The 14,471-nt window shown below is 38.8% G+C and overlaps 1 long non-coding RNA gene across 1 annotated transcript; it reads right to left on the bottom strand.

The window, feature by feature from the left end:
- Positions 1 to 289: 289 nt before the first annotated feature.
- LOC112441784 (uncharacterized) lies at positions 290 to 14,242 on the bottom strand. The gene is made up of 2 exons (XR_003029649.2): positions 14,079 to 14,242; positions 290 to 804 (listed from the first exon to the last, which is right to left on the bottom strand). It is a non-coding gene; the product is annotated as an uncharacterized lncRNA (long non-coding RNA).
- Between the last annotated feature and the right edge of the window lie 229 nt (positions 14,243 to 14,471).

The following is a 14,471-nucleotide window of genomic DNA, read 5'->3' as shown; positions in this document are numbered from 1 at the left end:
GGGCAAGTTATTTAATCTCTAGCCTCTGTGTCTAATATCTTAGCTGGATAATAATAACAAAAAAGTGAAGTGAAGGCGTTAGTCACTGAGTCATGTCCGACTCTTTGTGACCCCATCTACTGCAGCCTGCCAGGCTCTTACATTCGTGTGGTAGTAGTTAATAATTTATTAAAGTCTTTCATAGTCATTATGTCATTTATTCCCCACCACATGCCGGTTCAGTAGCTCGGGAGATGGTACAAAACAGCGGAAAATGCTTGAATTGTGTCGACTGAAAAAGAGGTACAACTTGAGAGTCATGAATTAAGTTTTATTTGGGGCAAAATGAGGACTGCAGCCTGGGAGGCAGCATCTCAGCTCTGAGAGGCTGCTCCAAAGACGTAGTGGGGGAAAGTCAATATATAAGGTTTTGGTGAAGGGGGAGTTCAGTACCATGAAGCACTCATTTTACAAAAGGATTTTGGTTAGTCATGAGGATCTGATGTCACCATGAAGGGATTTAGTCCTTCTCTAGATTTGAGGAGATGCAAGGCTTGAGATCATAAAATCTGTTCCTAAAAACATCCATCGAAAGACCTGTCCCATCAGATTCCCTGGAGCACAGAGAGCCTCACTCCACTTTGAATTCCCTCAGGGTTGTTGAAGGTCAGCAGCTTTAGCAGCATGGGGTTCAGTCTCTGTAGAGGCAGACGGCAAATGCCTTTGTTGGTCACTTTTTGGCAATGCCCTTGGTAAGTGCCAATTTGTAGTTGACAGTTGTGATGTGAGAGCGTCCTGAGTTCAAATCCTGATTCTGCCTTTAATCTGTTTTTTTAAAAAAAATTGAGGTGCATTTGATTTACAATATTGTATTAGTTTCTAATGTACAGCAAATTGATTCAGTTTTATATATAAATATTTTTCATATTCTTTTCCATTATGGTTTATTACAGGATACTACTGAATAAATTTCCCCATGGTATATACTAGAAACTTACTGTTTATTTTATATATGTGTGTGTGTATATATATATACATATGTATATATATAATATATATTAGCTTATATCTGCTAATTCCAAACCCTTAATTTATACTTCCTCCACTCTCTTTCCCCTTTGGTAACCATAAATTTGCTTCCTATGTCTAACATGCTTTTTTTCAGATTCAATCTCTTATTCAGTAAAATGGGTCTAATGTAATGCATATCTTGTGGCATTTTTGTGAGATCTGAAAGGAGCTTGGTAAAGCATTCTCAACGGAGGCATCCTGCCTCTGGCATTCTAGCTCCATGACCTTGTGCGGCCATTGCCTGTCTGTTTCCTGTGTGCTAAGTCGCTTCAGTCATGTCCGACTCTTTGCAACACTATAGACTGTAACCCACCAGGTTCCACTGTCCATGGGATTCTCCAGGCAAGAATACTGGAGTGCGTTGCCGTGCCCTCCTCCGGGGATCTTCCTGACCCAGGGATCAAGCCTGACTCTCTTATGTCTCCTGCGTTGCCAGGCAGGTTCTTTACCACTAGCATCACCTGGGAAGCCTGTCTGATTCATAGTCCCTGTTAATCATCCTTATTTCACAGGCACATGAGATGCTGCTGCTGACAGTGCTTTGTAATGTTATATAGCTAAAGAAATCTTTTTCCTAATATGGAATCTGGGGCATCAGGTTATGGATTCGGGGCTGTTTGTGTGAGGGCAGTGGGCCTGGATGTCAGTAGCTTTCAAAGTTGAGTCCTGTCTCATGCAGAGCTGAGCAAGCTTCACCTTTCACCAAGCTGTTTCCATTGTTCATCTCACTAGTGCAGTGCTTCTCTGCACCTGGGAACTGCCCAGACTTACTGTAAGGAATCTGTAAGTCGATACGCATAGATATTTTTCTAGCCAATGAACTTTAAGAGTGGGTTTCCTATAATTGCGCTCACCAAAGTTTTTGATGTTAAAATAGAAGCCCTATGATGAAAAATGTTATTGATACAAGCCATTGTGCTTGAGTGAGGAGTCTTTGTTGGTTAAGAATTGAGGCTTCAGTTCAGTTCAGTCGCTCAGTCATGTCTGATGCTTTGCAACCCCAGGAATTGCAGCACGCCAGGCCTCCCTGTCTATCACCAACTCCCGGAGTTTACCCAAACTCATGTCCATCAAGTTGGTGATGCCATCCAGCCATCTCATTCTTTGTCATCCCCTTCTCCTCCTGCCCCCAATCCCTCCCAGCATTAGGGTATTTTCCAATGAGTCAGTTCTTCGCATGAGGTGGCCAAAGTATTGGAGTTTCAGCTTCAGCATCAGTCCTTCCAATGAACATCCAGGACTGATCTCCTTTAGGATGGACTGGTTGGATCTCCTTGCAGTCCAAGGGACTCTCAAGAGTCTTCTTCAATGCCACAGTTCAAAAGCATCGGGAGAAAATAATAGCAAATGAAGCAACTGACAAACAACTAATCTCAAAAATATACAAGCAACTCCTACAGCTCAATTCCAGAAAAATAAACAACCCAATCAAAAAATGGGCCAAAGAACTAAATAGACATTTCTCCAAAGAAGACATACAGGTGGCTAACGAACACATGAAAAGATGCTCCACATCACTCATTATCAGAGAAATGCAAATCAAAACCACAATGAGGTACCATTTCACGCCAGTCAGAATGGCTGCGATCCAAAAATCTACAAGCAATAAATGCTGGAGAGGGTGTGGAGAAAAGGGAACCCTTTTACACTGTTGGTGGGAATGCAAACTAGTACAGCCACTATGGATAACAGTGTGGAGATTCCTTAAAAAACTGGAAATAGAACTGCCTTATGACCCAGCAATCCCACTACTGGGCATACACACAGAGGAAACCAGAATTGAAAGAGACACATGTACCCCAATGTTCATCGCAGCACTGTTTATAATAGCCAGGACATGGAAGCAACCTAGATGTCCATCAGCAGATGAATGGATAAGAAAGCTGTGGTACATATACACAATGGAGTATTACTCAGCCATTAAAAAGAATACATTTGAATCAGTTCTAATGAGGTGGATGAAACTGGAGCCTATTATACAGAGTGAAATAAACCAGAAAGAAACACCAATACAGTATACTAACACATATATATGTAATTTAGAAAGATGGTAACAATAACCCTGTATACGAGATAGCAAAAGAGACACTGATGTATAAGACAGTATTTTGGACTCTGGGGGAGAGGGAGAGGGTGGATGATTTGGGAGAATGGCATTGAAACATGTGTAATATCATATATGAAATGAGTTGCCAGACCAGGTTCCATGCATGATACTGGATGCTTGGGGCTGGTGCACTGAGACGACCCAGAGGGATGGTATAGGGAGGGACGTGGGAGGGGGGTTCAGAATGGGGAACACATGTACACCTGTGGTGGATTCATGTTGATGTATGGCAAAACCAATACAATATTGTAAAGTAATTAACCTCCAATTAAAATAAATACATTTATATTTTAAAAAAATTAAATAAAAAAAAGCATCAATTCTTTGGTGCTCAGCTTTCTTCACAGTCCAACTCTTACATCCTTACATGACCACTGGAAAAACCATAGCCTTGACTAGACGGACCTTTGTTGGCAATGTCTCTGCTTTTTAATAAGCTATCTAGGTTGGTCATAACTTTCCTTCCAAGGAGTAAGCGTCTTTTAATTTTACAGCTACAATCACCATCTGCAGTGATTTTGGAGCCCCCCAAAATGAAGTCTGACACTGTTTCCACCAAGAATTGAGGCTTAGTTACCTTTATATCCTAGGGCCTAGCATAATGTATTAGGAACTTAATAAATATTCAATATGGAGAAGGAAATGATAACCCACTCCAGTACTCTTGCCTGGAAAATCCCATGGGAGGAGGAGCCTGGTAGGTTACAGTATATTCAATAACTAGCATGAATTAAACAGTGAATGATTTGCAGGGCAGAAATAGAGATGCTGATGTAGAGAATGGGCTTGTGGACACTGGGCAGGGACAGGAAGAAGAGGGTGGGATAAATTGAAAGAGAAGCATTGACATAAACACACTACTAAGTAGACGCTTGCTCCTTGGAAGGAAAGCTATGACCAACCTAGACAGCATGTTAAAAAGCAGAGACATTGCTTTGTCAACAAAGGCCCGTCTAGTTAAGGCTATGGTTTTTACAGTAGTCCTGTATGGTTCTGAGAATTGGACTATAAAGAAAGCTGAGCACAGAAGAATTGATGCTTTTGAACTGTGGTGCTGGAGAAGACTCTTAAGAGTCCTTTGGACTGCAAGGAGATCCAACCAGTCCATCTTAAAGGAGATCAATCCTGAGTGTTCATTGGAAGGACTGATGCTGAAGCTTAAACTCCAATACTTTGGCCACCTGATGTGAAGCGCTGACTCATTTGAAAAGACCCTGATGCTGGGAAAGACTGAAGGGGACTATGGAGGATAGATGGCTGGATGGCATCACTGACTCAATGGACATGAGTTTGAGTAAACTCTGGGAGTTGGTGATGGAAAGGGAGGCCTGGTGTGCTGTGGTCCATGGGGTCACAAAGAGTTGGACATGACTGAGCAACTGAACTGAACTGAACTGGAATATAAAACAGATAACTAGTGGACAGCCACTGTATAGCACAGGGAGCTCAGCTGAGTGCTCTGTGATGACTTATAGGGGTGGGATGTGGGGGGATAGAGCGAAGTCCAAGAAAGAGGGGACATATATGCATGTATAGCTGATTCACCTTGTTGTTCTGCAGAAACTAACACATTATAAGGCAATTATACTTCAACTGAAAAATAAATTTAAAAAAAATTAAGAAAAAAAATGAATGAATGTGGTTTTCTCATCGACAATGCTATAGCTCTGTTCCCCATTTTGGAAGCCTGTAGAGTTCAGGTGTGGCCAACCTGATCTCTGGCTTCTTTTGCCTTTTCATATGGGCTGGTCTGCTTCTGTTTATGGGGCTCTTTGTTTGAAGAGTATCCTGCTCTCTTGGAGTCCTTTGTCTCATAGACTTTTTCCTTTACAGGATGATGATATCATCTGATAAACCAGTTCTTAAAAATTCCATCTCCTCCAAAATGGGAAATGAGCTCATCTTGGTTAAAGCTGTCTACCTGTTATAGTATCTCAATGCTATCCTGTCCCACCATTCCCTTTGTCTTTAGTGTTAAGAGGAAGAAGAAATGCGGCAGCCCCAAGTGATCCACGGGAAATATCTCAGAAGTTTTCATCACTTAACTTAGCTATTATCACCTCTCCTGGAAAAGAACCTTAGGCAAAATGTGAGAAAGTGGCTCCTTAAGTGGAAAACATGAAGAGAGGGGAAAAAATGAGATCAGAGCAAAATGAATATAGCACAAAACTCCAAAGTGATTCAACTTTCTAAAAAGTAAAGTGATGATAGCTACAGGGAGTGCTGTGATTGTGGGTTATTTTCTGAAACCCCAAACAAAGGATTTGGAAAGCTGAAAAGCAAATCTGTCTCTTATGCTTCCCCAGAGACCTTGCAAGGAGAGCTAATGTCTGCAGCTATGTTGAGAAGGTCACCTATTAAACAAGAACCTTGTGTGCCGGATTCAGGTGGGGCTAGCATACAAGGTCATGGACACTCACGAGTCAAAATGTTCCCGAATGTGGAGTGTCTATAGCCAGTTAGACTCTGATTAAATTTCTTCTGCAATTAGAATAAAATCCTTCTCTCTAAAGACTCTAGAGACATAACCAAATACTAGACAGGAGTGTTCCAGTGGATCTGAAAATGATTCCATACATTTGAATGGCAGATCCATATATTCTAAGTCATGTTCTTAGAAGCAGATTTGTGTTATTCAAATGCTCGCATGTTCTTTTCTGGGTGGGTGGCTGTGCAGTATATATGTGTGAAATTTGGATTTAAGCACATGGTCTAGGAACCCAGCACTAGGACTGGGTGACTCAGGCAGGATTCTAGGGGTAGAGACCAGGAATTTGATGGAATTTAGGAGATAACAGGACTTCCCTTGTGACTCAGATTGTAAAGAATATTCCTGCAGTGTAGGAGATCTGGGTTTGATTCCTGGGTTGGAAAGATCCCTTGGAGAAGGGAATGGCTACCCACTCCAGTATTCTTGCTAGGAGAATTCCATGGACAGAGGAGCCTGGTGGGCTACAGTCCATAGCGTCACAAAGAGTTGGACATGACTAAGTGATTAACACTTTCAGTAGCTAAGAACATGACTTTAGCATCAGATAAGCTTCCCTCAGTCACCTACTATTTACACGGCAGAGCACAACTTAAGTAAACCTATTGCCTTACATAAGTAAGATGGAGATAATAATATCTACACCACAACATTGTGTAAGGATTAAATTAAATCAAGCATGTGAGAAGTATCCTGAACTGAACTTAACCAGGGTCAAGTGGTGGATGTTGTTATCATTATTCTCCAATTGGAGAGTCAGTGGAAGGGATATGGGCATATAGTGTGATAGGAAATGACCAAGAAACTGGTCTCTTGCTGCCTTGTATTCTCTTCTCATAGGGAACCATCTTCCCAGTGACCAATGCACTTGACTGTTGGAAATGGAGTTTAGGTTCAAAGGGGAACCCCAAATGTGTTGAAATAATGTACTTCAGCAACAAGATTTTATATTTTCTCTTCTATCATTGGTTTGAGTGATTTAAGTTTGGTGAGCTGCTTTAGGAAATTTATCATACTTTTTTTTTTTTGGCAAATGAATTCCAAGCTATAGACAACTGGAATACAACTTACTTGTGTGCTGGGGATTTTCAATACTGGGGGAAAGAATTTTAATTGTGTTGGAAGTCAGTACTCATTACTCCTGGTGAAATTAAGCAAATCCTTTAGAAAATTTCTAGTGCTCTGGCAATATGACTGGCAAGGAATCTCAGGGTTAGGGTTAGGGCTATGGGGCTTCAGACCAGTCAGCCTTTCTCTTTCTTTCTCCATCTCCACTTCTTTCTGTTTCCTGTCCCAGGATCTTAGGTATTTTTCTGGGTCAAGGAACCTACTTGGAAGGTGCGAACTTCCATTCAGGGCTACTGCTTTGATGCAGCCTTTTCAAAATGTTAATATACCAGTTTTAGTAAAGAGATATTTTACAGCATCCAGTTTGTCCCCACATAGATTAAGGCTGTAAGATTTCCCATTTCTACCATTGCCTGTTTTCTCCTCAGCTTTACCAGTAATAGGTATTATTGTTATTTTAGTTTTTCTCAGCTTGATCAATCTCAAGTGCTACTTTCCTGTCCTTGCTAATGAGTTTGTGCCTATCTCCACACATTTGATGGCTTTTTGAAATTGTTCTTCTCTGGAGAGTGTATGAATTTCATCCCACTGTTCCTGTAATTTTTCAGTAGGCTTGACATTTTCCTAGATGTTGGAAAGAGAAGCATTGAGTATAGAAGAAGAAGAATTAGAGACTGTGCACACATTTTTTGGGGTATCGAGTGCACAAATAAGGGATTGAAAGCACAATAGATGTGCTGCTTTAGATGGAGCACATCATTAATAAAAGGCAGAAAAGCTGAGTGTGTTGGTCCAGATGTCTGCAGGTGTTGGTAGAGATGGTAGTGTGAGTGTGTTGAAATATTTTCTGATTTTTCAGTTTTCTCACTGAAGTAGGAAATAAGATTGTCAGCTGAGCATAAGGCTGTGTGAGGAAGTATTAGAGGCTAAAGGAGAGAGAAGGGGAAATATGAGGAAGTGAGAGCACCCGGGAAATCTAGTATGATTACCAAGCAGCACTGAGGGGCTGCTTGAATTACAGTGACAAACGAGCTAGTGACCAAGTCAGAGTAGCTAGTTTGCAGAGTGTTTTTCATTAGTCATGCTCAGATACTGGATACGGGTAAGAGCATGAGTTGGAGTGTTGGATTTAGTCAGGGTTGTATTCTAAGAAAGTATTTGCAAAATCAGAGAAGGCAAGATTGTTGAAGGTGTGTGCAAGGACATGATTAAAATGATTGATCTTGGAGTAAAGCTGGGAGAGGGGTGAAGGCCAATGAAAAAATTGTATGACCAATGGATTAGTGATCCTGTTCTGGGGCATAATGGTAGGACATGAGTACCAAAGAGAATGAGCTAGAAAGATCAGAGGTGGTGGTCAGAGAGTGGGAACTATGACAAGGGATTTATGGAGGGTTTATAGGTATTGCCAGTATTGAATCACTCTTACATTTCTGGGATAAACCTTCCTTAGTTATAGTATATTATTCATTTGAAGATTGCTGTATTTCTATTTTATTCAGATATTTTGCTTTTATATTTAGAAGTGAGATTATTTTTATACACTTGATATGTTCCGATCTTAGAGATATCCTGATTTCATAAAGTGAATTGGGAAGCATAATTTCTATGGCTAGAGCAGTATAAATAGCATCAAAGTTACCTGTTCTGTAAAGATCAGATAAAGCTTAGCTGTTGACCGATCCATCCTGTGCCCTTGTCCATAGTAGATTTAAATTACGTTTATCATTCATTCTAGGCTATTATTCTATTTAAGTTTTCCTCACTTAAAAAAAATATTTTTATATTAGAAGCAAATCATTTCTGTCTTAAGGATTTGAACATTTGTTGGCACAATTTTGTATGAAATGTTGTCTTATAATTCTTTTGATCTCTCCTGAATTTGTGATTTTTAATCCTTTTTCTCTCTCTCTTTTTTTTTTTAAATGAAGTATAGTTGATTTACAGTATTTCATTAGTTTCAGGTGTACAACCTAATGATCCAATATTTTTATAGACTGTACTCCATTTAAAGTTACTACAAAATATTGGCTATGTTACCTGTGCTATACAATATATTCTTATTTTTATCCCTTTTCTCAATTCTAATCTTGTCTACTAATGCTATAATCAACTATACAATGGTATTCCTTATTTTATCTTGTTTTCCAAAAATAAACTGTTATAAATGATGTCTATCAATTTTATTTTCTCATTCACTAATAACATATTTTAGATTTATTAACTCACTCTTCCTATGTGTTTTTAATTGATTTTAATGGTCTATTTTTAATTTGGTAATATGTGAACTGTGAACTTAATTCTTTTGTTTTAAATCTGTTTTTAAATTTTGAAGGCATTTAAAGCTATGATTAAGCTTTTGTTTGGAGAAGGCAATGGCAACCCACTCCAGTACTCTTGCCTGGCAAATCCCGTGCACGGAGGAGCCTGGTAGGCTGCAGTCGATGGGGTAGCTAAGAGTCGGGCATGACTGAGCGACTTCACTTTCACTTTTTACTTTCATGCATTGGAGAAGGAAATGGCAACCCACTCCAGTGTTCTTGCCTGGAGAATCCCACGGACGGGGAAGCCTTGTGGGCTGCCGTCTATGGGGTCGCACAGAGTCGGACACGACTGACGCGACTTAGCAGCAGCAGCAGTACTCCTTTTCATTACTCTTCAGATAGTTTGTGAATTAGATTTCCCCTTTGAACAAATGATTATCTAGGTATTTGTAAATACACTTCTATATAATTAATTAATTTTTTTTTTTTTGCCATGCTGCACAGCATTTACGGTCTTAGTTCCCCAGGTATTGAACACATGCCTCCTGCAGTGGAAGCTCAGAGTCTCAACCGCTGGACAACTGGATAAGTCCTTGGCATCAACTTTTTATTATTTGTAATTTTATTGTATTATTATCAGAAAATGTGCTCTGTAAAATTTCTATTATATTCAGTTTTTTACACTTTTCTTTTCTGGTCAAATACATAATTTTCTTTTGCAAATGTCCCATGAATACATGGAATGAATTATATGATCTTTAGTCAAAGGATTTAAGATTCTACTGTACCTAAACCAAGTATTACTTAATTTGCTTAAGTTATTTATACCTTCATTACTGGACATGTTCAATTTTTATAAGAAATATATTAAAATGTCTTTCTATAATTGTATTTTAGTCAATTTTTTTTGTATTTTAAGCTTTATGTGTTTTCTATATTTAACTGCTATGTTATATGATGCATTTAAGTTTATCACTAGTTTATCTTCTTTATAAGTTGTACCTTTTATTCATATAATGTCCCACATTTGGTTGCATCATATCCTTGACATTTGATTGGCATTTTCTTATGCTTTGCTTTATTGTCAACCATTCATTATCTTCTTTTTAAAAGTGCATTTCTTGTAAATGGAATATAGCTTTATTGTTGTTTGTCTGTCTTTTTTAAATGGGAGAATTTAATCATTTTCTGCTGATTGTAGATACACATATCTGCTTTGTTCTCATATATTGTCTCACTTCTGGATGCTGAACACCCTTAGATGATATTCTACTCTGCAAGGTCATGGAGGCTCAGGTCTGGTTTTAGGTATTTTTGTTGTTCAGTTGCTCAGTTGTGTCTGACTCTTCACTATCCCATGGACTACAGCACACCAGACTTCCCTGTCCTTTATTGTCTCCTGGAGTTTGCTCAAACTCATGTCCATTGAGTCAATGATGCTGTCCAACCACCTCATCCTCTGTTGCCCACTTCTCCTCCTGCCCTCAATCTTTCCCAGCATCAGGGTCTTTTCCAGTGAGTTGGCTCTTCGCATCAGGTGGCTAAACTATCGGAGCTTCAGCATCAGTCCTTCCAATGAATATTCAGGGTTGATTTCCTTTAGGACTGACTGGTTTGATCTCCTTACTGTCCAAGTGACTCTCAAGAGTCTTCTCCAGCACCAAAGTTCAAAAACATCAATTCTTCAGTGCTCAGCCTTCTTTATGGTCCAACTCTCACATCTGTACGTGACTACTGGAAAAACCATAGCTTTGACTATATAGACCTTTGTGGGTAAAGTAATGTCTCTGCTTTTTAATTGCTGTCTAGGTGTGTCATAGCTTTTCTTCCAAGGAGCAAGTGTCCTTTAATTTCATGGTTGCAGTCACTGTCCACAGTGATTTTGGAGCCCAAGAAAATAAAGTCTGTCACAATGGCTGCAGTTCTGCCAGTAGCAAGGAAGCTATTGAAGCATCATTTCTCCCCAATCTCCTTGCATTTTTCCAACTTTGGGGAAAAGAAATACTCAGTCCATCCCCTTAGGTCCCTTGTAGCTTTTTTTTTTTAATTTTTAATTTTTTAAATTTATTTACTTTAATTGGAGGCTAATTACTTTACAATATTGTATTGATTTTGTCATACACCAACATGAATCCGCCACGGGTGTACACATATTCCCCATCCTGAACCCCCTTCCCACCTCCCCTCCTAGCTTTTTTTAATGCCAACTCTCAGAGAGAAATGCTGGTCTCAGTTCTCTCTGTTTAATTTTATGCAGAGCTCAAGGTTTCACCTGTACCTAGGTGATCATGGATCCCATGGCCTTTGTCTAAAGATATAGATATACGTATATAGTGTAGTTGGGAATGGAGAGATTTGGAGATGATTTGAGGTTGCCATTTTTCTAACTTCTTTTCCATGACTCTGTCACCAATTTTAAAAAATTTTGTTTTTTGAATTTTTATTGAAATATAGTTGATTTACAACATCGATAGTTTCAGGTATACAGCCAAATGGTTCAGCAATCTATATATATAATCTTTTAAAATATTTTTAAAAACATAGTAGGTTATTACAAGACATTGAGTATAGTTCCCTGTGCTATACAGCAAGTAGGTCCTTGCAGGTCATCTATTTTATATATAGTAGTGTGTATATTTTAATCTGAAACTCCTAATTTATCCCTCCGCCTTTCTCCTTTGGTAACTATAAGTTTGTTTTCAACGTCTGTAAGTCTATTTCTGTTTTATAAATAAGTTCATTTGTATTATTTTTTTTAGATTTCACATAGAAGCAATATCATATGATATTTGTCTTTGTCTAACTTACTCCACTCAGTATGATAATCTCTGGGTCCATCCATGTTGTAGCAAATGGCATTATTTCATTATTTTTTTAAGGTTGAGTGATATTTCTTTGTATACATATACCATATCTTTGTCTATTCCTCTGTTGATGGACACTTAGGTTACTTCCATTCTTGGCTATAGTAAATTAGCTATAGTAAATTTTGTATATTTCGTATACCACATCTTTGTCCATTCCTCTGTTGATGGACACTTAGGTTACTTCCATTCTTGGCTATAGTAAATTAGCTATAGTAAATTTTGTATATTTCGTATACCACATCTTTGTCCATTCCTCTGTTGATGGACACTTAGGTTACTTCCATTCTTGGCTATAGTAAATTAGCTATAGTAAATTTTGTATATTTCGTATACCACATCTTTGTCCATTCCTCTGTTGATGGATACTTAGGTTACTTCCATTCTTGGCTATAGTAAATTAGTGCTGCTATGAACATTGGGGTGAGTATATCTTTTTGAATTATGGTTTTCTCCAGCCGTATGTCCAGCAGTGAGATTGCAGAATCACACGGGAGCTCTATTTTTAGTTTTTAAAAATTTTTTATTGGAGTATAGTTGATTTAAAACGTTGTGTTAATTTCTGCTGTAGAGCAAAGTGAATCAGTTATTCTTACATCCACTCTTCTTTAGATTATTTTCCTATATAAGTCATTACAGAGGATTGAGAAGAGTTTCCTGTGCTATAGAGTAGGTCTTTATTGTTGTTAGTTTTTAGTCACTAAGTCGTGCCTGACTCTTTTGTGACCCCATGGACTGTAGCCTGCCAGACTCCTCTGTCCATGGGATTCTCCAGGCAAGAATACTGGAGTGGGTTGCCATGCCCTCCTTGAGGGGATCTTCCCAACCCAGGGATTGAACCCAGGTCTCCTGCATTAGCAGGTGGATTCTTTACCAGTAAACCACCAGGGAAGCCCCAGAGTAGGTCCTTTTTAGTTATCTATTTTATATATAGTAGTGTGTATGTTATTAGTTTTTTAAGGAACCTCCATACTGTTCTCCATAGGAGCTGTACCAACTCACAATCCTGCCAATGGTATTTATATGTCACTAATTTTTGTAATGACAAATTTCCCCTCAGTTTTGACATATTTGGGGCTTAGTTAAGCTTACCACACAATAGGGTTGCATTTTTAGAAAACTCTCAGTAATTTTCACTCCTCTATATGCTTTGGCTCATGTTTGCAAAAAGCATGTATCTGTAAATAGCCTCATAAGAATATGAACATTAATCAAATGAGAAAGAGCAAGTGGTTTGTTTTTGTGCTCAAGCTGTTTGGCATTAGCTTTTAGAAAATGTTCTCCAACTACTTTATGTCTTCATAGTCTTTATACCATAATGTTTATACCAGTCTTTTACCAATAGCTAAGGGGCAATGACAAAATGTTCTTCTTTGACTCGGGAATTTTTTTCTCTTTTTCCTATGTTTTGTAGGAATCCCAAGTACTTCTGCTCTGCTCAGTCACTTCAGTCATGTCCGACTCTGTGCAACCCCATAGAGGGCAGCCTACCAGGCTCCCCGGTCCCTGGGATTCTCCAGGCAAGAACACTGGAGTGGGTTGCCATTTCCTTCTCCAATGCATGAAAGTGAAAAGTGAAAGTGAAGTCACTCAGTACTTCTACTCTGAGCCTATTCCTGCAGAGACTATGACAATGATTTTTTAAAGTTTAAGTATAGTTGATTTACAATATTATTACTATAATCATTTCAGGTATACAACATGGTTATTCAGTATTTTTATAGATTATACTCAATATAAAATTATTATAAAATATTGACTATATTCTCTATGCTATACATTATAGCTTTGTAACTTGTTTCACAGTTTATTTAAAATTATGCATCAGGATCACCTGTGGAACTTTAAAGCTATCACTGTTGTATTGATTTTAACTCAGTGCCTGTAGAGTTCAAAGTTTTTCTTTGCAGGCTCTTAGATGACTGGTATATTCCCAGGGTGTAAGCGTCTCATTATTGCTATTCTTTTTTTCTCTTTCTTATCCCCCTGCTCCCTGATCATTGACTTTCATTATCAGTATATTCCAAAGCCTTAACATTTTTTTTAAAAAGAGACCTCCCTGATCTATGAACATACATTGACTTCCCACAGCTACTGTGGTTACTTGTTCTCTAAGATGTGGGCTCAGCTGTGGACACAGACTTTCACTGCGTTGTTGCTAAAAATTGGAGCTAGCGTGAAAGCGGAATGTTTTGTGCAATAAAGTTCCCTTTAAAGCTGTGTCAGATGGTTTCTACCTGTGGCTTTATGTCCATCCACTCCTCTTCTTTCCTCTTCTCTGTCCCAGGAGGCTGACCTAAGTGGACTACAGCAATAGGCTCCCTTGCTTGATTGGGTTGGGCCCGTAGGAGCCATGATCAGAGAATGAGTTTGGTGTATTCACTCCTCTGGATTCCTCTTTGTGAGAACTTGGAACTGACTGACTGTGACCTCAGTGAAAGTCTCTGCTCCTTTTTACATGGTTTTCTTTGCATGGTATTTGCTCTCCAGGTTCCAGTATCCTCTTCTTCCTTTCTTTCCTCTAGCCTAGGAATAGTGAGGGTTACATGGCAACCTCGTTCTTCCCTGTACCTCACCTATGTCTTTGCAAATAGCACCCATTGTATTGGGTTGGCCAAAAAGTTTGTTTG

This window comes from Bos taurus, chromosome 16 (genome assembly GCF_002263795.3).
Source record: "Bos taurus isolate L1 Dominette 01449 registration number 42190680 breed Hereford chromosome 16, ARS-UCD2.0, whole genome shotgun sequence".
In the NCBI taxonomy this organism is placed as follows: Eukaryota; Metazoa; Chordata; class Mammalia; order Artiodactyla; family Bovidae; genus Bos; species Bos taurus.
Note: the sequence above shows the minus strand (reverse complement) of the source record. Positions and strands in the feature narration are given on the sequence as shown.